This window comes from Falco cherrug, chromosome 7 (genome assembly GCF_023634085.1).
Source record: "Falco cherrug isolate bFalChe1 chromosome 7, bFalChe1.pri, whole genome shotgun sequence".
Classification (NCBI taxonomy): domain Eukaryota; kingdom Metazoa; phylum Chordata; class Aves; order Falconiformes; family Falconidae; genus Falco; species Falco cherrug.
This window is the reverse complement of record NC_073703.1, coordinates 53,056,422-53,080,475: the sequence shown is the minus strand read 5'-3', so window position 1 is coordinate 53,080,475 and position 24,054 is coordinate 53,056,422. Positions and strand designations below refer to the sequence as shown.

Here is a 24,054-nt window from a genome sequence, read left to right as displayed (position 1 = left end):
CTTGTCCTCCATACTTTCCTTCATCTTTCAGAAGGTCTGCTCTGTGGTGGTGGTGGTATTTCACTTGCAGAATTGGCTCTCAACTTGTAGAAAGACTTCTGAGAGAAGGTAAAGCAAAGCTTTTATGCTACTTCAGAGCCTCCACGTGTATTTGGGTTTGCTCAGTTCTTGCAAATGGTCTCACCTAATTTAGGTAAGCCTTGTTGGGAATGTGTCCTCTTGCAGCTGTCTTGTCTCTGTCCTCAAGAAACAACACTTTAGTAATCATATCTGGAAAACGAAAAATAAAAATGATGAATCAGTTGGTACCCAGTTGTGTCTCCCTGCTTGTGAAGAGGATTCTAGTATGTGTAAATGGAAAGCTATGGCTTTCACTTTCCTTATAACAAAAGCTTTTCTTTGTTGCTTGGTCTGTATAGCTCCGTCTTAAAATCAATTATCTGGAAGTTTTTGATCTCATCCTTGTCCTTCCATGCTCTGTGTTTTCCTTCTACTTTATTTTCTTTTGGCTCTCTTTTTCACTTAGATATACGCTTAATTTGTATTTGCACATATACCATTCAGAAATACTTAATACTTAGTAAATTAATGGCCTCAGGGTAGCATCTTTCAATGCATGCATGGAAAAGGTTTCTCCTTTCTCCGTTGTAAATGAAATATGTATATATGCATTCATAATATATTACTCTGCTCTTTGTGATATAAATGTGAAATACTTGGGTCTTTTCTGTCTTTGCTTGAGTTCTGGATGTTTTCTAGATTTATATAGGTGCCACATCATGGTGTATGGGTCTTGGTGGTTTTTTTTTGTGTCTGGTTTTCAAGCTTTACCTCTTTATCACCTCTGTGCTTATTTTTACTTAACAAACACTGCAAAACAGCAAAGTTCTCTTCTCTGAGGCTTTTGTTTGTATTTGTATTCACTTGTGCCCTGCTGGCTGGCGTATGAGTGCCTTTGCAATCATGTGGTGTGCCTTGCTGTAGTATTTGTTCACATATATTTTTGTCAGATTTACTGGAATCTGGTTCCATACCTAGAATATACTTCTCCTAGGAATGTTACAATAACCAAGTTTTTCTTTGTTAATTCAATGCTCTCGTTCTCTTTCCACTCCAGTAACATGGAATGTGTTGTACTTGCATTGGGCTTATGCACCACCTGTCATCAACTGCAGGGCAAATGTTTACCCTGTTTCTACTTGTCCCTGTGCAACCTACTTAAACTTTAATTGCTGCATGAACTTTTCCCAAACTGAACTGACAGATTTATTTGTTGTAATTGGAAAAGCCTCACAATATGCATATTCCTTTTACTTTTTACCCTGTTTGTAGACAGGTAGTGCTTTGATCAAGTATTTGCAATCTAGTAGTTGCTCTCCTGGGTTCACATGTAATCTGTGGCTTGCCTTCTTGGCTATGTTTTGGTCATTACTTGAGCTGTCCTAAAATTTGTGTCAGCAATGATTCAAAATTATGCAGATACAATGCTGGCTTTTATAATCTAAAAACCAGACCAGGCTGTGGTCTTTTTATTTTATTCTCTGCAGCAGGTTCTTGCTGCTGAGTGAAAGTCAAAGAGAGAGTGTATAAATATGCCTTTAAAGTTGGTTCTCTTAATGTTACGAGCTGCTTCATAGTGTGTGTGTCCCTCTCAAGTTTATACCACACGGTTCTGTTAAACAAGCCCATTACAGTCAGCAATATTTGGCACCTTCATTGGTAGCTTTTGGAGATCAGGAAATAAATAAAAATACATTTCACTATATAATCTGAACACTGTTTTTTTTCTTTTACTTTGTAAAGGTGGTTCTCTTGGGTAATGCGGAGACAGGGAGGGTTAGGTTGAGTAGCTTTAAAATTACCTCTGTTGTACCATATCATTTGTATGTACAAATTCATCTCCAGGAATGTCAGTCAAGTGAATTGTTTTTACTATAAACCCCTGCCTTGTGTCGTCTTTTTAAAAAGGTCCCAGCACTGGATCTGACATGCCATAATCGTGGTAAAAGTGTAATGTAAACAAGTACAAAAATATCTAAGGAAGTCATGGGAATAACATAATGTAAATCTTCCTTGGGTCACACTTTTAAATTTTTATTTAAATGTAGTGATTATTTTTTTTTTCATAAATAGTACAAACCACAGGTGTAAAAAAAGGAGGAGAGCAGATGTAGTTTGCATCTTTTGGAATAGGCAGTCGATCTTGACAGACTGTAAGTTTTACAAGTTCTGACTCCTTGTAACATTGTGATCACAGTCAGTCACCACTAATGCACCATCAGAGATCGCATCCATAATGGATTTGCAGTTCAGAACTGTGTTACTGCAATAGAACAGTGCTCGGAAAGGGCAAGAACTTGATGCATGCTGCTGGTGCTCAGACCTGCAGAAAGCTAATGGGAGCAAGCAATAGGCTGAAATCAGAGGGAAGTTACTTTGTTTTAGGCTCCTGTTTACCCTGTCGCTTGAACACTACCACCCTGACATAGAATCAGAGTGGGAATTTGTATGAACTTTTTTATTTTTTCATTCTCTGTACATTTTGATATGGAAAGGAAGATCTTAAGGTATCCATGGGCAGATATTTTTGTTAAGTTGTTCAAACATTTTCATAAACGTAGGACATATGTTGATTTTGATTACATCCGTTCTCAGAAAACAGATGATGCAGTTTTATATAAGTGGTTGTCATAGAAATATAATTATAAATTGTGTTTCTGAAGTTTATTTGTTATGTTTTATTTCAAAGAGCATCCTGGATTTCAAATACAAGGAATAACCTCTGATTTTAAGTGTTTCAGTTTTAAATTGCTGCTTCTGTGATGCTTAAGCAAACAAGAATAGATTACATCGAGTATGTTCAAATGTTTTTGCCCTTCAGGTTATCTCCATGATTGTGTTACTGCCTCATCATGTTGTCCCTCCTTTTCCATTTTTTTCTCTTTCCTCTGTATTGTTCTTTAGTAACTTTGAACAGTAGAGCTTTTGCACAGTAGGGATGGTCTCTCTAGAGTGGCTAAGAAAATTGTGGTTTAGTGGTGTAAAACATGCATTTTTAAGAATACAGTCATCTGTGTGCCTGCCTTTGTTTCATCTTGGTTTTAATTTGGCTTGAGTAATGAAAATAAACTGACCTGTTTCAACTTTCTCTGTAGTCAGATTCCATTAACTTCGCTTTGTAATATCTCTCTCTGCTGTTGTATATAATGTAAAATTAAAACCAAGCATTTAAGTTAAAAATAACAAAGGCACCCTTCTATTAATAATTTTTACAGGAGCTATTGTGACCATCTTGTACACTATTATTAACTAGAATGAACTTGAACTTTTAAGTCCTTCCTTCTTGCTCCCATTGCAAATGTATTTGCAATGGATTCCTGTGAATCTAACATTATCAGTCCATTTATTCATGCTCTTATACATAAAACCCCCTCAACTGAAGTAATCCTGTAGCAATGTTTTGCCTTGCTTTTTTGTTGTGTTGTAGTTTTGGTTATCCCTGAAAATTTGTAATTAGAAACAAATATTTTCCAGAAATAGTGTGGAGCATTTGAAAAAGTACTTGATCATCTTTAATTTCTCTTGGGAATATTTGCTAATATAAATTACCAATGTAATACAAAATTTTGAGCCGATATCATGTAGTTAATAATTGGCATAACTGCATTAATACTTAAGATAAATAGTTGTTATATAAGTATGTACATTTTTTTTAAAAAAAACCTAAAGATGCTTAATAAGAAGGAAATTTGTACTCCTGGGAGAGCAAGGCTTGAATGTTAGGGTAAACTTGGAGTTTCCTGAGTTGGCTAAAGTAGAGTTTGACTGGTTTGACCCCCCACTGCTACTTGTCTGAGGACATAATTCAGTTTGTACATGTAAGTTATACTATACAAAAAAGTTATTATATTCTATGTTATAAACTCAAACAATCTCAGCTGTAATGACTGACAGATATCTAGGTTCTGGAATGATGTGCAGAATGGGTTTTCTCATTTGCAAAATGAGTAAGCACACAGCTGTGCATATTCAGTTTGTTAAAAGGTTATTTTTCAGACATTGTCTGGAGAAATGACTAGATTGTCCATAATCCTTTAACTGACATTACCTTGTCTCATGGAAACAATTTTCTGTTTTGAAGTGCTCTGAATGTGTCATATACCTTTCAAAAGCACGTAATCTGTAAGTGTCAAAAATGTGTTTTGCTTTTCAGATAAAACAGCTGAAAGCTACGCTGACACAATCTGCCATATTGACACCTCCTGTGGAAAAACAGCTTAGTTTGCAGAATTTACATTAATCTGTGGTTGGCTCTTTCTTTTTTTAAAATAATTAGTAGTCAGTAGTATGTAGACGTTGGAGTTTTCTCTCCCACACCTCTTACACTACTCTCTTTTATTCCTGCGGCTGAAGCAATCTATTGTGCTGAGTATAATAGTTGGGTGTGGCAAGGTAAAAGATACTGTAGAAGTCGTGCATACTGTAATATTCTAAAACTTGATTAAGATATTAATGTATATTTATGCAAAATCAATGATATGCAACATTCTAAGCTACCTGGACACATTCTTTGTTTGCTGTCATGAATCCATGGCTGGTTAATTATACAGTAAGGTAAAAATGATAATATTTTATGCAGTTGGCTGCTTTATGTTAACACAATCTTTTTCATCAGCACACATAAGCAGGAGGTATTCTTTAGAGGTTGGTATTCTGTGAAACCTAAAGACATTTTAATCTAGTCTGGTTTTAAAGAACGAGAGTCATTCAAATTCCAGTTTAATTTCTTTTATTGTCTATCGTTGGATACATGTGCCTATGGAGATCTTCCTGTTGCTCTGACATCTGTTTTCATGACAGTGCTCCTCTACTTTATGAATTGAGTAAACATTTTAATAAGCATGACTTTGTTCTGCTCCTGGGGAAACTCAGACTTATCAGCATGGGTCTATTGAGAAAGGTGAGCAAAGGTCCTCTGGGTGTGCCAAGTCAGCAGTCTGCATGCCACGGCCAAGAAATGCATTAATGAGACTGCAAGTTTAACAAGTCAGAATATTTTCACTATTGCCATATTTATCAAACATGTCAAGGGATGTGATCACAAGGCCTTCCAGGGATTAACTGTGCTAGTATTTTTATTTTTTTAAAAAACTGTGACAAAAGCCAAATTCTCAATGTGCAGCAGTGCTTTCATATCTACGAATGTGAAGAATGACTGGCTGATCTTGGAGATCTGTTCTGAATGGCAGGCAGCGTTCTCTAAATGTTTAATCACACCCTGCAACTGATGGGGACTTATGCTTTGGGAGATGACTAGTATTTTGGCATGTTTCCCGTAACTGAAAGCCTGGAATGAATTTTCTGTAGTGTCTGTAAATATACTTATGTAGGTCAACCAGTCAATAATACTTGGAAACACACATGTGATCTGAGCGGTGAATTTAATCTCTTTAGGCCTGCGAATGTTACCAAAACATTTTGAATACACTGGCTTAGCAGTGAGCACAAGATTCTGAAAATTGCAGTAGATAGGTTCTCTTTCTTCCAATACTAACCAGAGAGAGCTAACCAGAAAAGGAGAACAAGAAATGAGGGGACCCAGCCACATGAGAGAGACCTGTAGTATAGAGGTCTTTTTGCAAAGTGGGTTTTATTTCATGACTAGCTTGCTGAAACACACTCCAGAGATTATTCAGCAGATTGATCTATCCCACTTACCGGTGCCATGTACTTCTGTTGTACCAAAATTTAGAACAGGGTGATGGTAAATGAAATTAAGAGAAAGTTGTGTATCAGGTATCTAAAGGTAAAAATATAAGTAAGCGGTGGAATAGGTGGAAGGATTTTCACTATTTTTTGATACCTTTTTGTTTTCCAATAGTTACATTTCCCAAACTTCATAGTTTGAACTCATGTTCCTGTAATCAAAGACACAGGGTCACATGTGTGTATGTGCACGTGCTCATGAATATGTGTGCAAAATTACCTTTGAACTTCTGGCCAGTTTCATACAGATTTGAGAGAAGATTAAAAAAAGATTCTTATGAATGTAGTGAAAGTAGATGGCCAGCTTAAGAAGATTAAGAAAACCCGTAGATGCCCCTGGTGGTGCGAGAAGATTCAACAGGTCCTCAAAGTTCTTAACCTATTGCAAACAAACAAGCAAAATACTCTTGAGTATAGTATAGTTTGTTCTGGTTTTAAAACTTTTGGAAGAACAATGATGAATTCTGTTTGAAGAACTGATTTTATGCTCGGGGAGAAAAATGGTGGAGTAACTGGATTATTATTACTGCAATTATATATAGGAATATTGATCAAATATAGAAAGAGGACATAAAAAAGTCCTTTTGATGTTAGTGAGTCTAGAAAAGTGTTGCATCTTGTTTTCATTTACAATGGTTAAAAAAAAACTCATTTTTTTGCCATAGGTTTATTGTGATGAAATAGAGATTTGATGCAAGCTGTTACTTGTTTTGAGTTTAGTGCCTTTGTTTTATTTCGGTGGTTATGTTGGTTTTTTTTGTTTTGTCATATTTTTCTTGTTATTTTGTCATTTAGAGGGGTGTGGTTTTTTCTTCAAACACTTGCATTTATGTGCGCCAGCTGGTAGTTCGTGGGCTAGGTCCATGGGACACTTTGTATCCCACTGGCTTTTCTTTGAGGAAGAATGGACCACATATGAAGGCGGTACTTGCAACCCATGCTGATTCCCACATGTGGGCAGCAGTTGTAGCCTGAGTCACCTGCATGTCACTGTGTAAGAAAGAGTAAGGTGGAGGTGAGCTTCTCGGTCATGCATTTGGCTTTCCTCTTTCGGTTGCTTGCTTCTGCTGCAAGGTTGAACAAGCTTAATTAGAGAAAGAGGTATTTTGTTCTTAAGTCATTGTCTGAAAGCTGTATAACAACATGCATGAACAGTGAGTGTTGAAATACTGTTTGGATACTCCTTGGTAAACATTGGAGGGATGGTTTGGTAGCAGTTTTGAAAGAGAACAGATTTGGTCAATTTTGGTCAGAACTCTGGCTATTAATGAAATCATCAAATATGATTTAATATTTATTAATGTCCAGAAGGTGCAAATGTAACTTTCCAAGTTAAGGTAGGAAGGAGAACTTAAGCGTGTTACAGATTGCTCTAGGTTAGCTTACCTATTGATAGGATTTAATAAAAAATCCAACTGTTCATATACAGTGAAATCTGTCTGCACTGGCTAAATATTTTAGCATCTTCTGAGCTGAACCTGTAGCTGTATATGGTTCTTGCTGAGGCAGATCTCTAGTATATACAGGGCATGAGGGCGAAAGAAATAACTGCTATTAAAATCTGCTAGAGAAATGAAAATAGCAATAATGCTATTTCACTCTTATGTAGCACCTTTCATCTAAAGATATTGGAGCACTTTAATACAGCTTAATTGAGCTTTAAAAGGTCCCTCTGTTATAGGTTGATTATATTCCTTGTTTACAGATGGGAAAAATATGATTAAGTCCAGTACAAAACATTGCAAAGAGAGCTCTTAATAAAAGCCAGGAATAAACCCCCAAGAATCTTCAATTCCAGTTTTCTGCTTTATGCTTAGATCCAGCAAACACTTCTGCAGGTGTTTTAATTCCTGCACTGCAAATGCTTTGCAGGTGATGCACCGTTTAATTGTCTAAATATTAATGTGGAAACAGACACAATATTATCTTTTCTCAGTTCCAGAGAAGTTGTATACTACTTAATATTTACATTGTGGTATGAGAAAGGAAGGAAAAACTTGTTTATAAAGTTCTGTTAAGTTTACAAAAAGCAAAAATTTAGTGTGTGATTATTTTATCATTGTCTATTTGATGATCATAATACAACTAATTTATTCCCAGTTGGGCTGATAATTTAAAATGCAGGAAAGAGGAATATTTTTGTTTGGTGTTGCAGCAGTGAGGAATGACAGACTTGCTTGTGTTTGGCCCAGCCAAAAGGTCTGCTATCCTGCATATAGGCATCCAAACACAGCAGTGTATATGATGCCACTGGCAAGCTAAAAGTATAGAAACCTGTCTTTCTGTTATTTTGTGAGGTGTCAGGTAAAAAAATAAATATTTTTGATAAAAAATTAGTTTTCCTCTGCTACTGGTAACCACTTACAGTGAAATATTGTTTAATTATTTACAATAATTTTATCTGCTTAGGACTTTCTTGTGCTCTTCTCCATTTGGTTTTAGTTTCAGACTAGTACACAGAAACAAACATCTGTGATGTTTGGATTGCTCATACTGAGAGTTAAACTTTACTTATATGTCAGGTACATCACACAGAAGCACCATATTCTACTTTTCCCTTTGACTAGGATCTCAAGTGATTGATAAGATGGTAAAGACAGTTGTTTTTCCTTGAAAATGTTCTTTGATGGTAGGTGTTGTTAAGGTACCAGATGCAAAGGCATCCAGACTTCTGTTGCATACCTGTATTAGTTTGTTACCTTCAGGCATACTCTACAGCATGAAAGAGGAAGAATCATAGAATCATTTAGGTTGGAAAAGACCTTTAAGATCGAGTTTAACCATAAGAAATAAAAGGTACCCCTACTCCTAGTCGGGTTGTGTGGCAGTAAAGGACATGGAATGGTCTGATGGTCACCTTATTTCCCCGACTACTTAGGTGGCTGAGCATCATGTTACTGTGACAGTAGTGCTGGTACTATCTACCTGTGCTAGCCAGACGTAAGTATGAGTTACCTACTGTGTTTGAGGGTCTTGCAGTCAGACACTTAAGTGGTTTGAAAACTCTCCCTTCTCTTGTCTCGTCTGCCCAATGGGTTACATGCCATTATTTATCCATGTAAGTTTAAATATTCAGGTATAGTCACTACTCAGTGTCAAATGCATTTTCAACTCCTTATTTCTCCTATTTGTTATTCTGTCAGTTTGAAACTGAGGGGCCATTAAATGTGTATCACTTCAGTAAACTTGGGGATGTGCCCCTGATACTTGGAGGCTGTGAGAAGTTAGAGACAGAAGCTGTATCATATGGTATGACAGGACAGAAAGAGAATGTAGCTGATGGAGTAGGGTGCAGGCATACCAAGTAAAGCCCCAAAGGTGCACCAGACTTTTCAAATTCACTTTAACACCCCTGATCCCACTCTGTCCCTTCTGTACAGAAAATTTAATGCAGATTCCCACATCTAATTTTAATTTTCTTTGGCTCTAGCTGGTTCTTGCCACATCTGAGAAATTCAGAACATAACGTACTGTCTCCCTAGTACCTATGTTTGAAAGAAATACTGATTGCTTATCACTAATGAGTAATATAACACACAGAGTTATGCTGCAGTGTGCAGGTGTGTGTGCACAGTTTTTTGTAAAAGCCATTCTTAGCTTTTTTTTTTTAAAGCAACAGTAATGAGGACAGTTAGTAGTCTTGCCAAACCTGTGTTCTGAGGCAAAACTGCCTTAATTAAGCTACAGTAGGACCAACAATTTGAATAGCAGCAGTGACTTGGTGAGAAAACATGGTTGTAGTTGAAATAAGGGAATGAGAGACCATGGAGTCTAGCATGGGAGAGAAAGTATTTTCCACGTGGAGTGTATCCAGCAACAACAACAACTAATCTATTTTAGTTTTCCTTCTCTGGGGTAACATGATTGGAAACGTAAGCAACAGAAGTATGGACAAGTATAGAGCAGAAAGGTACAAAGATGGTTAGCTGGTATGACCATGTCTGTAGTAATTTGTGCAATCAAGTCAGTCATAAGTTTCCCTGCCTCATCCCCTTCACTTGCTGATGGAGCCAGATTTCTTTACGGCTTTGAGAGTTGTGTTTGCAGAAGCAGCAGCCACCTCCCTGATTCTGTGGGAGATCATCTTCCAGGAAGCTGACAGCAGATCTGTTTACCAGCAGCAACCAGGGACAGGGTAAATCGAAGCAAGATTGTTTTTCTTTTGTCTGAATGAGTGAATGAAGTGTTGAGAATTGGACTTCATCCAGAGGAAATTGTAAACCATACGACTTTGTTTTGGTCGTGGTGACTAAAAAGTTGTGCTGGTTTCTTACTTAAAATATTGCATTTGTGTTAGTGAAATTGATGTGTGTGTTTGAAAATACTTTTAAAAAAAATTAGTAATGCCAAGTAGACTGACTGTACCTAGTTTTATATTTAAACTTCTTTACCCAGGAGTATGTAGGATGGTAGAATGTGACTAAGGCTGGAATCCCATTAGGCTAATGTATGTACAGTCTATATGCACAAGATGAGATTGTTTGAGCCACAGGATGCTTACAGTCTAAATGCACATTGAAATTTGGGCTTGTTTTGAAATCCCAGTTTGTAACAGAGAAGGAAAAAATACTTGGTTAAAAATAGTCAGGATTAGAATGTATACAACCTTAACAGATGGGTATATGTGTTTCAGGATGCGTGCTTTTAACTTTTCATTCCTTTGATTAGAGATTCACATGCTGAATTAATTAGTCCATAGCTGTTTCCTGCATAATTTCTTACACTTACACGTCCTGTGTAAGTGGTACCAGCCATTGTAGAGACGGGAAACTAGATTCTGTCAGAGAGAGTAGTTGGGTTTAGTAAGCCTCTCTTCTCCTGTTTGTGGGCTGGCTCATGACTTAGAGTATGGGAGGTGTAACGCCCATAATGCTACAGACTGCATACTCTGTCTTCATTTTATTTAAGTTCATCTTGCCCAGTCCTTGTCCAAAACTTTCTGTCTGGTCTGAGGGTCCTATTAATGTTTCGCAAATATTCAGAAAGTGAATGTAGGGCTTCTACATGAAGTAGTAAGACATGATGACTAAAACTTTCTAGAATATTTTAGTCAATTTTAAAATTGAATTTAGTTTCTTAGGCCATTCCCCCCCGACAAACCTAAAGTAGTGCTGGAAACGCGTATACTGTGATAGAGACGGCAGTCTGTAGAAATAAATCTCTTAAGTTTCCATTTGAGTGGAAACTTAACTGGGGAAAAAACCTTTCACTCCATATTGAGTGATTGCCAAAAGGCCTTTAGTATATTAACTTTAACTATAGATGTTTCACATACCACTTCATTAACATTGCATCCTGGTGAGTCTTCCTATTTGTGACTTCCAAACCTGGAATTTCTAGGGATGTGGCAGCAGCTATCAAAAATACAATTAGATCTAATTGTTGTGAAATAAGTATTTTATTGGCACAGATGACAAGAGTTGAGAAATATACACTATCTTTCATCTGTGCATTTCAAATCACTTTCCAGATGAGCTAATTAGGCCTTCTAGATAATTAGATGTAACTTATAAATAAATAATGGGAGGTTACTTGCCTAGTATCGTGTAGCAAATCAAAAGCTGCCTAAAATGAAACCTGGGAGATCTGGCTCCAAACTTCCTGCCATCAGCACAGTCAGTCTATAGCTCCCAATGTTCCATCTAAGCAAGATGCATTTGCACAAGACCGAGACCATGGAAGTTGAGGGCTCAAATTTTCTGATCTCTGCTGCAGCTCATACTTCATTGTACAGTATTTTACAGGGCTGTTGCGGAAGAAGAGCAGAGCTCCTTTGCTGAATGAAGTAATGCTTATTTAAAAAGGCAGGCTGTGGCGAAAGCGTGGGGAATACCAGCATATTCCTGTAACAAGGTGGAAGCTTTGACTTTGTTAAATTGAGCCCTGCTTTGGGAACAGACAGGTTAAATAAACAAGAGCTTGATGTTCCTCTAACACAAAGGATTGCTTTATTTGAGGCACTGCATGTGTTTGAATGTTTTTTGTTGGTGGTTTTATGTTTCTTGGTGTGGTTTTTTTTTGTTTTTGTTTTGTTTTTTTTTTAACTGAAGATCACATTAATCCTGAAATTTTAGTATTTATTTTTCCTGCCAGTGTTGTTAACTTTCATTATCTTGGTGAAAAAAATGGGCTGGTATTTTGTCAGTACATTACCCGCTTTGGTTGCTCTGAACTTCCTCCTGTGAACTCAAATTGAAACTATTATTCTTGAAGTACTGATGATATCGATAGCCTTCTCTTTATGCTCTCTCTAGTGAAGAATCATGTACCTATTTAGAACTCTGTGCATGTGTTTTGTGAACCAAGGAGGGCTCAATTGCTTCATGTGTAATGAATTAGGGTGCCTGTAGCTCTTACCTCGGAAATTCCAGTGTGAAAAGCACGCTACTGACTGTACAAAACCCACCGGTGTACTGGAGTGTGTAGTGACACTCAAAAGCAGTAGGTGTTACTTTGAGTTTCTTTGCTTATATTAGAAATGAACTTCTTAAAGTCTTAGAAGTTCTTTGCCTGACGCCTTAGTCGTTTGCTTTGATGCATGTGCTGGTGGGACCCTCTGGCGGGACCCAGATACAGTGAGCAGGGCTGACATGCTGTATTGAGCCCCCCTGGAAATGGGAGGTGCTTGGAGTTCAGAAAGAGACTTCCAGCTTGTCAAATTTTATCCAGTCTTTGAAGTTTTTTGGGGGGGAAGTTTTGAAGTCTTTGGGGGGAATGTTCAGGAAACTTGAGTACACTTCTGTTCAGAAATTGATGAGTCTAGGTCCTTGTGGAAGAACAGAATTCGTGTTTTCATTTTACAAGGATCACAAAGAAAATATTAAGATGGAATTTTTCCTATAACAAAACTTCATAATGTTGATATTTGTGAGGATAATATTTTGGCATACTCTGATCTCATTATGCAAGGAATAACCATACAAGTTATCTCTGTGAATAACAACACATCGTTTTGGTATACTTTCTACTTTCCCTGAGATTAAATAATAGCATGAGAAAGACTCTTTCAAATCATACTGCAGCATTGATAACTTTTTTAAATTAATAGGAGTTATGTGTTTTGCATACATAAGCATAAACTTTATTTGGCAAGAATTACTTCTTACCATATTGCTCTTAAGATGCAAGTAGAAAGGCAAATCAATTTCTCATGGGAAAAGTGATGTTGATGAAAGTATGCAGCAAATCAGGGTATTAATGTAAATAATGTGTTGTTAACCAAACTGAGTGATGAAGCAACATGAACCATAACAAACAATGATAAATTAGTTTATCCTGAAGACAAATTCATTATAATTAAGTTACAGACACTGTAGGAAAAATGGCAACAAAATAGCTACAAATTACCAAGCAGCTCTTCTGCCTTCTGTGCATTCTTTATATGGAGACACTAGGATTCTACAATTCTGTGACTTAGGTAGAAGAGTTAAAATAGCAGTTGTATTAGAGAGAGGTGATTGTTGAATCCACGTTTTATACCAAGACCAAATTCTGCTACCTTACCATGTTCTGAAAACAGTTCTATCAGCTTCACTGGTGCTACTTGCAGAAAAAAAAATTACTACTTAACTTGAGTAAGGATCACAGATAGTGAATATACAGCATTCTTCTTACATCGACAGAACCAATACAGTTGCAGAATCTCTAGCTGAGTTTTGATATAGGATGGAATCTTGTAAGGTAACCAAATACATTAATAACTTAACTAATTATGAAAGTTGCTGTCTGATGTTCATGAGAGATTTAAGATCAGATCTGAAGAGACAGCCAAGCCAAATTAGATTTTTGTTGCAGCTGAGAGCGCTCCTGCTTCTTTTTCCTCCCTCTCTTGTTCTGATGTTCATCTGATCCCTTGGTAAGTTGATTGAGGTTACCAACATGCAGAAGGCTTGTTCTGGATAGATTAGCTTTCTGCCAGTGAATTGATTCACTGAAGAATCACATGAATATCAGAGCTGATACAGGGAAGGCATCAGGCATGTGGCTGGAAAGGGAATGCTAAGAGGAGAATGGAGTATGAGACCTGTGTTTGGCAGCAGTTACAACATCTCAGTGGAGTTCCTCTTATTGCATCTTAGCATCTGGCAGCTTTAAATTGGTCTAATTTTTAAAATACCAGTCTGTAAAATAATCAGTATATTCAGAGAGGCGGTGGGGTGACCCGAGAAAAGTAGTGACTAGAAAATAATTCGGTCCTTCCAACAATGAATTACTCTTTCAGCTGGGAATAATGGACTTTCTGCTGGTATGGTGAATGACTTTGACTTTTTGAATGAAGTCTTATTAGTAAACAGGAGAAAACTATCACTTTCAAAGCTTACATTTGTCATTTACTGGTATTCAACTGTTTATGAAATTAATTCAGTTTGTCAGCAATATTGCCATTGTGTTGCAGTACAGAAACAATGTACATGTTGAGAATGCTGGTCTTTGCAGAGTCATTCAATGATGCAGTCCCTCCTGGACTGGGATAAATAGCAAAGTTCTGCTGCATGTGCTGTAACTGTACCAAAGAAATACAGAGTCATCTGTAGGCACAGACTTTCTATGCTTTCAGAAAAATACATATGCTTAGAAGCATTTAAAATACAGCATTGGGTATGTTGTGTTTATCCTAAAGCTCTTCAGCTGAAAATAAAGAGCGCAGAAAGCCTCAAGAGACTTGCTGTTCTTTAATGCATCTGAGTAACAGGTGTTCTTAGTGCTATTGATGGCCTTTTGCAGTGTGCCAGAGGAGTACTTGAGCTTATGCTGCCAGGCATAGTTTTTCCTTTTTATTCCAAAGGAAGATACAAAGGGATCAAGAGAGTCTGCCTTTTATTGACCTTCTAATTTTTTATGGATAGGCAAGAAGTCGCATATTTCCCTTTCAAGGTTGCAAAAATGGCCTTGTTGACTATCATTAAGCCAGGATCTTTATATATTCCTCCATCTTTATAGTTCAAACGTCATGCCTGCACTATGCTGGATGCCTTACTGCTGTGACCTTGTCTTTTCATTACCACATTACTGGTTTTCTTGTATGGCCAAGTATAGAGGACTTCGTATTCCAGTTATGTGCTTCATAATAAGCATTTACACAAATGAGAAGGCATGTTAAATAATCTTTTGGGGTGAGCATTTAAATTTAACAGATTTATGTATGTGATTAAACATAAGCATATGAAATTAGCCTTTGTGTATGACTTCTATCAAAAACTTCCTTCAAACAAGTCACAGGTTTGTCAAAGTTCCACAGAACAGGATCAAGAATGAACAATGTAGTGTCAATAGTGCATGCCAGCAATGCAATGTTAACTCTTCCTGCAGTGGCTGTCCTATGGATATCCAGTTAGGGATGATTCTTCTTTTTTTCTTTTTTTTTTAATTGGAAAAACTGTGGATTTTAGTTTGCTAAAACTTCGCTATATGACTATTCATGTTTCCTGCCTACACATGTCCTATAAATACCCTGTGAAGTCTGTCTCAGTTCCTTATATCTTTGATTAGAGGTAGATTTAGGTATTGTCTCAGAACAACAATTCTGGGGGGATTCCACAGGTAATATCTGTATTTACAGTGAGTAGAGGTAGCCTTGTGGTGACAGTCTAAGAGTAGAAATCATGAGGTCTGAAATCTGTTCCTGCCTTCATCCTAGACTTACTTCTTAATATAAACAAGTCACAGCAGGTGTCTGCTGTGAAATAGGGATTATACCTGCCTACTTAACAACAGTGTAAGTTTGGTACCGTCAAAAAGTGTTGTTTCAACTCTGTTTGTATTTCATTTGAACTCTGGATTTCCAGGGTGCAGGAAAATGTGTATTTGTGCTATTGTCTCATACCTCTTTGGATCCAAAGTACTACAGCTGGAAAAAGGCTTTTTTCTCACCCAGAAATTCCAATTCTTTTTCTTCTTTCTCATGTGTTTTGAAAGCTTTCTCATGTTGCTGCGTCTGCCTTTGTCAGTTTTGGCAATATATTATTTGCGTGCTGGCACTTTTGAATTTTTGTCTAATATAATTATTTCTTCTTTCTGATATGCTTTGGTTTCTTCAGAGCTGAACCTTTGCTACTCTGCATGTGCAGCAGTAGAAGCTGTGAGGGCAACTAAAACCATGAACCATTTGACTAATCGGCAACTAGCTTTATCTTGTTCTGAATTAAAATATGAAAATGGGAGAGATACCCATGTTAGTGTCACTTTCTCATTGTATTTCTGCTCGGTGGTGATCTTTGATTCTACAGATTGAAGTGATTTTTTGGCTTTATACCATTTTTGATATTGGTGTAGAGATTTTGAAGCCAGCAGGTATTTTTTTCTTTTTATTGAAATACTCCTTGGTTTGGCTTTTATGAACTTTCCTGCCCAACCTCTGTTTTATTTAGTGCTTCAGTGCTGCTTCACTTTGCTCTTTGTATTGGTTAGGAAGTAAAGACAACAAGCAAAAATAGTGTTCAAAACATGGAAGTGTTGGTTGTATGTTTGATGCCTGTTGGAACATATAACACACTAGGGTTTCTGGCTCATCTTTAATGACACATTATCACATTTTCATAAAAGGTAACTCCTGCTAGGCAAGGGAGGAGGGGGAATCTCTCATTAGCCTTTTCACGTGTTTTGTTTTAGTCCTCTATATTTATAATGGCCTGGCTTGAAGGCTAGCACTTTCCTGTGGCTGCCACTACTTACTTGTACCATGCATCCTTCCTTGCATTGAAGACTTAAAACTTCATGCTCTGAGATTCCTTTCGATAAACAAATCTGTTCAGGCACCTTTACACAGTTAGTCAATTGCTGGAAGCTTCCTTCTTATGCTTTATTTTTTCTGCTTTCTTTGGACTATCTTGATAAGTTACCTGTTTCTGGAGTAACAGACAGATTAAAAAATGACATAAATATGTAAAATACTACATTGCCCTTTTGTTTAGCTTGGGGTGCCTGGTAGGAATTTAAAATAACAAAAATCTATCAATGTTGTTTTCCTGGTTCAAATACAACTGTTTGAAATATCTGCGGTCTAACAGTGCATGGGTAACATACTTTATTGGAAGTCATGTCTGGAGAGTTTTATCTGAGCCATTGTTCTAAATTTTTTTTAATTATTATTTTTTTTTTTTACAACAAGCTATGCTGCTAATCTTTGCTCAAAACCTAGGTTTTTGACTGATATTCCTCAACCTCAAAGCATGTAATTTGGCTAAAGGAGGTATTTTATTCTTCAACATTTGTAAAGAGCAACAAACCCTGGTATAAGCAATCTGTCATGTTATTCAGTCCTGTTTTGAGCTAAAGCTTATTGCTGTTACAAAGCACTCCTAGATCTTGGCTATGTCTGCTTTCAGAAATGGAGTTCAGCACAATACAGATTTTGATCTTGTTTCTAACGGCTTTGTTTATGTTTATTTTTTCTGCCTCCTCTGTTGGTGTATTAGTATAAATCACTATAACTTGCTTGAAGGAAATGAAGCAATACTGAGTAACAACTGCTAAGTTTTGGCCCTTATTTTTTTTCTAATGTGTTTGTTTAGACAATAAAAGATCTCATTGTGAGAGAGAGGTAATATTTAAGCATCTAGTTTAGCATTTAAAAGGAAAGGAATAATAACATGTAGAAACAGACTCTTTTTTTTTTACTGTGAGAGCCAACCTCAACAGTAGATCCAATGCTTAAAAGTTTGATGTAGCAAACGGTGAGCTGTACTTTGCCGAGATTCCAGTTCCTATAATTGCACTAATTGAACTGTTAAGGAATGAAAAGTCTGTCTGAAAAATTTTCACAAAACTTCAAATTGTGAAGAGACAAATATAAATATTTGTGATTGTGAGGAACTTTGTATGCTTCAGTGGGGTAAAATGGAATAATAAGGCCTCTTGTTTGCCACTTTCAGTGGTTTTGAAGAACCACAGAAATGTAAGTATTCATCATAATTTAACACAAGGCAGTATCAGTTTTCCACCTAAGTCCAGATCCTAGTCAGAATGAGCTGAATTCAGAGGAGGAGAAAGATTCATGGGGAGAATGGTTTTCAGCTGTCTTTATGTTGCCTAGGGCTGGTTTGGGGTGTAGATTTTTTTGGATGTTTTTTTGGTTTGTTTTGTTTGTTTGTGTCCTCAGTCTGTGACGTTGCAGCAAACGTTGGCCTCTAGCCAAAAGGTGATTGTGCTGCTCAGAGATAATCTTCCCACTTCACTGATAATACACTTCATCTCCCTTTAGCTTCCCCTTGAGCATCAGAAGGCAGTAACACTCTGATGGTAAAGTGTCTTGCAACCAGATTGCCACAACTCAGCAGAATCTTTCCAGGTGATTGCTGCTTTGGTGAACTTGCCAGTTATAATTCACCTTTGCTCCTTAAGCCTGTGCCTTCTGTTTATTGTCAGGTACTTCTGTGGCTGAGAATAAAAGAGAGGAAGAATGTGGAGCTGAAATTAATTCTCACTCCCTGTATGTGAACATTCAGCCCTTGTCCTGACCTCTCTGGAGGCATTGGCATTACTCTCATATAACTGGTTGGTCCTAATGATGCTAAATATTTATAGATTAAATAACAGTCTACAGGATTGTTAATGCAGGTTCATTTGCATGAGGCGTCACCTCTCCATTTTGTCTGCAACATGTACCTGTTACTTCAACACTTGGAATATTTGCCTCCCAGTTGGTGACTGAGCTCTTCAGCTCATAGGATAGCAGACTGTTACATTGAGAGGCTTGTGGCGATATTTGCTGTCAGCTGTCTTTGGAGAAATACTTCGGTTTGCATTGAGAATTTAGTTCATGAGGCTAACAGGTGTAGTAGGCATGACAAGCACATTTCCCCCCAAGGTTTTCCAACTGAGCCCTGAGAATCCTTCTCCCTGGTTGTTAAGAGGCTCCAGTTTGAACTGATTATCCCTCTGGCAGAACGTATATTTGGGCTAACCAGGGGAATTGCTAGAAAAAGAAGTGCTCAGTCCACTGCAACTCTATCAAGCTAGGCTTTACAACGTTACTGGCAGAAGCCAATATAATGGACAGCTCTGTAACAGCATTGCTTTTATATTACACTGCTTTCATATTTTGAATGTGCATAACCCAGAAATGTAGTTTTTTGAGTTAATTTCATTTGTACTTGCTGTGTGTTAGAACATGTTCAAAGACAGAATAGTATTTTGCCCACAGACAGCTGATTAATTTTGCTGCATCGAGACTTTTCTATCTTCCCCAGTATTATGTGCAGACTTAAGATTTTCCTTCTTTTTTAGGATAGGCCGTATGGATGTTAGTGCCATTTACCAAATCATTTTAGGCAGCACTATTTCCTTCTGCTATTTTGTGTGCAGTGTAAAGCTACCAAACTGTAATCTGTGGAGCAGCACTGTATATGATCTATCAACTTTGGTAGTGAGTATTCGAATTTTCCCTCCCAATAAGGTTGCTGCCCTATTACAGACTCTGTTACTTAACACAAGCCTGGAAAAGGACTCTGTGGTCAGACTTTACAGTTGGAGGCTGGGAAAGAATTGGGATTGAAGCTTCTGGCAGAGTGGATGTATAGATCCAACTGTGTTAGGATTGTGCATGGCACTGTCTTAGGTGGGACTTGTAGAACCACAGTTCTTCTTCATGACCTACAACAGTCTGCCAGATGTCCACCAGGACATCCATGATATTAGTAGTAGCCTTTGTGTACTCTTTTCAGGAGAGAAAGTACCTTTGAAGGCTAATTGTATGCTTCTTCCACTATTGTGGTGGATTGGCCCCAGCTGGCAGCTCACTCATTCCCTCAGCAGAGGGATGGGGGAGAGAATTGAAGGGCAAAAGCAAGATACGTGGATCAAGATTGAGACAGTTTAAGCGAAGGCAGGGCCACCACAACAAACACCACCTCACACCCTCCCTCCCTACAAGTGACGCAAGGGCAGTCACCACCAGCAGCCAGTATCTGGGCAATGGCTACTTTGGAAAAACTTACCCCCTGCCCTCCACACCAGACCCCTATCCCATTTTATGGCTGAGCACGTTAGGTTAGATTCAAGTCAGCTGCCCCAGCAGTGTCCCCACCCTGACAGGAGTGGCAGAGTGAGAAACAGAGGTGGCCTTGATGCTGTGTAAGCAGTGTTCAGTAGTGGCTAAAACACTGGTGTGTCAGCAATAGTGTTTTGGTCACCAGTCTAAAACACAGCACAATCTAGGCTGTTATGAAGAAAATGAACTCCGTCCCAGCCAGACCTAGTACAACTGTGTACTGTTACCGACTGTGAGGCTGCTTTATTTTGGAATTTCCCCTGTAACAGGTGCCTGAGTATATATTGCTGGTCAATAAGGTCCAAGCATTACTGAGCTACATCCAGTAGCTGAAATCAGATCAAATTCTTGAATTAAACTGGGATTAATTTCTAGCAGCCTATGCAGTAGCAAGGATCTGAAAACTAAGATTCTCAGTTCAGTGTTTTCCTTGTAGTTATTATTCAAACCTGAGTGAAATATATATTCTTTTAGTTTCAGTGTTTTCAACTGTGAAATGGAAATGTTGATAACACGGACTGAATTCTTAAGTGTGTGGTAATAGAAAGGTAGTAATGATAAAGGTAGAAATGTTTGTAAGGATCCTTTATTCCTTAGGAATACCAATAATTGGGGGTGGTGGTGAAGAAAGCACTGCATTGTTGTTATTCTTGGATTATTTTGTCCTGTATAAGAATACAGTCTTGGGAGATCTCCATGAATTCTCAAGTTTGTCTTCATCTTGAGACATTTGACAGCAATGCCAAATAACACTGGAGCTATTGTTGGAAGGGAACCTGATACTGTTATTGTTCCACTTAAATGGAGTTGTGTGAGGAAATGCCAGCTCTCCTATTGAGGAAACTCAATCAGCTGGAAGAGTTTTTGGTTTCTTGCATTACTAGCTGCCAGATGAATGAGAGGAACTGTTTTTATCCAAATATGACAGCTTACTCAACAAGCATCTGAAGGAATGAAATGTAAATGAATTGGCATTTGCAGGGGAGATTTCTGGAATGGAAGTCACAAAAGGGAAACCAGTTTTGAGCTGGTAGACTTTATACACATAGACAAAAGCCTATATCTTTTAAAAGACTATTTAATGAACATACATTGAGGCAATACAACAATTCACTTAAAGTGTTAACAGAGAGGAAGAGCAGTTAGTTTTGATCAACTGCATCTCATGGGATTCAAAATAAATTTTATTCTATTCCAGAAACCTCTCACTGTTCCTTTTACCAGATTTTTTTACTCACACATGTGCTGGGTAGATAGATAGTATATGGCTTAATTCGTTCAGAAAATCAGAGGAATTAGCAGCTTTGATTGACTTGAGTGACAAAACACCTTGACATTGAACTGCTTTTAAAATTTGGGTTTCTTAGAACTTAGAACTTAGCTTGACTTGTGTAATTCATTTACTTTAATTGAATTTACTTTTTGAGCCAGGGACTTTAAAGCAAAACAAAAAAAAGGAAGTGGTGCTAATGAAAACTCTGTGTGTGTGTAATCACTACGTAAATTTAGATGGTAGAAATTCACATAGACCAGTCTGTAGTTTTGAAGATTCACTGCAGTTGGGTGACATGAAATATCTCCTGTTTAATTCATACTGGCACAATTTTTAGATATGTTTCTGTTTATTTCTATAGCAGGTCTGAAATATTTGTCATTGAAAAGTAAATAAAGAACCTGGGAATGTAAAATCAGCAGTGTTTAAAATCTTGGTACTTTGTACAGGCTTTAGCTCTTCAAATTCTCTCTTCAGTTTAATTAAGTGTAATATGAAATTCTATCTGAAAGTACATGGTGGAGCTGCTTGTAAACAGAGCTTTGGGATGCATTGGCATGACAAATACTGTGGAATTAAAGGTAGCGTTATTTGGTTTAGACTTTTAAGAAACAAGTGCTTGGCTGACCTTGAATACAGCTAAAAGTAAGTTTCACTACTTTTCATGTACACTAACTAGATGTAGTGTAAGAAGTGCAACAAAACAAATATAGATTTTTGTAATCTAAATTGATTGTTAATGTTGTAACACATTACTGTAGCCAGATTCCTGAGGATTAAGGGCCAGATGGAGTTAATTGGCTCCTTCCAGTCACTCACTGATCTTCAGGGAGTTGTTTTCAGTGCTTATGCTTGATTTCATAGGATTCAGTGATTTTGTATTCTGTGTAGAGGGAGGAAGGATGAACACAATCTTGGCAAGATTTCAGTAATGTCAGCAATTATCTCCAAATATCTGTGTTCCAGTATCAGCAACTAATTAAACAAACACTGCTGTGTACCTTTCTTCCATAGTAGTCATGATATGCATTTTGTGGTGTGGCTGTATTTCTCTGCAGATGCAGTGTGTCTCATAGAGGGCAAGTGGTTCCTGCTTCTGGCTATTATAATTTATCATATAAAAAAATTTATCATGTATTTCCAGAAACTTTAACTGCAGATTTCATTGTGTGTCCCTTTTTTTGCTGCCGACAATACAGAACAGATTCCTCACCCAACCTGTCTTAAATCAGAATGAGCTGGGCAAGGCTTCCAGATTGCCTGGTCCATCACAGGCTCATTGGACAACCAGTTCATGAAAACTGGGGCAAGTGTTCCATTAAAACTGAGACAGGTCCCAGAAACACAAGCTGATGATGTCAGCCGAATGAGTCCATGCAATTTTGAGTTGGTGTTTTTAAGGTCAAGAAGTGTAGAAGTTCCAATATTTCTTGCCAGGTCCCATTTGAAGGGCAGGTTCTAGTTCTGTATGAATGGAATTTCTGGTAGATCTGCAGTCTTTAGTAGTAGACAGTGGGAGATTTGGGCCAACTTTGATAAACTGGTTGGAAGGAGGGAATTTCATCCAAGGGAAACTTGGTTTTATGGCTTCTTCACAAGCCTAATTGTGGTCACATTTAAGATAGATAATTATATAACTGTGCTACCCAAAATGTACTAAGTGCTTTGAAGTCCTCACTATGAAAAATAACAACCACGTGAAAGGTAGAGGAAATATAAACTTGTAGTGTGATGATAGTAAAAAATAAAATAAAATAAAATATTTATTTGATAGGTAGGTAACTGCATGAGGTGAAGCAGGCTTTATGGTTTTCTTGGGTTGGGGTTTTGATTGGGTTATGTTGTATATGAGAATGGCCAGATGGGGGAGAAACTTCAGGCATATCAACAAAAGAAAAGGGAGTTTTAAATGAGGCTAGGTTTGATAGAGATGAATAAGGGAGTTGGAGGGAAGAGGATTGTGTGAATGTTGATTCTGTACAGAGGACTGGCAGAGGAAATGTTCTTGGTTGGTTTGTCATCACTTCCTTCCTTTTCCCTCTTCCTTTTCTAGTCAGCAGTGATTTTCCTTCAGTCTTGCTGATCACTCACAGTGACTGGAAAGATGCTGTGAAAAGGCAGAAAGCTGCCTAATTTTTGCCTGGCAGTTGTCTTTAGCACTGAGCTTTCCTGGCCTCTCAATAAGGGTGCTGCTGTTGTCCAAGCAAGAACCAGGGCTTGGCAGGCTCCAGAACTGTCATGGAAGATTCCTAACAGGAGGAGAGAGCAGGGAGAGTGTGAATCTCTTCAGGATTTCTGGCCCCAGAAGCTACATGTTTTATGGAAGTAACTTGTCTAACGCTCTTCCTCTTTCCTTTATGGGCAGGATTTGCAAGTGACTTGACATATTTTGAAGTATTTCATTTTTCAGACAAAACAGGAACTGTTTTATCTCTAGATAATATCACTGTTGACATCAGAGACAAGCTTCATTGCTGGTATAAGCAGGTGCAAATGTATTGGCTTGAGAGAAGTTGCACACATAACTTGCCAGGGGTGATGGTCTCCCATTTCCACCCACATAACAGTTGGGTAAATAATGATGCACACAGTTCTCATAAGGGGATTAGAGCAAAGCCACAATAGAGTTTATTCAGTTTTTATAGAATCAAGTGACTTCACTTTGTAGGCTGATAATATGATTTACTACCATACCAAGAATTCAGGTCTGAACCAGATACAACTCGTTTCATGTGTGCATACAAAGCATTTAACTGAGTTCGAGATACATGTTTTCTGTCAGCTCATTTATGAGTTATTTAGTGCAGGCATGCTTAGGATCAGCCAGCCAAGGTCCTCTTGTGTCTAAAAGGGACTAAATTAAGAGCTTGTGATGCAGCAGTTTTTACTGGCATGGAATATATACACGGGTGAAAATAAAATAATAAACTTTTCTGCAAGCATGTCTTAAGTCATATTGGTGTGTTTATTTGAGAGTCAGTATGAGGGGGTAGGTAGGGGAGCTTGCCTTTCCCAGGCTGTGTACACA

At 37.7% G+C, this 24,054-nt stretch overlaps 1 protein-coding gene across 10 annotated transcripts in view; it reads left to right on the top strand.

The window, feature by feature from the left end:
* RAD51B (RAD51 paralog B) overlaps positions 1 to 24,054 on the top strand; it is a 428,481-nt gene that overhangs the window by 71,287 nt on the left and 333,140 nt on the right. The window lies entirely within an intron of this gene.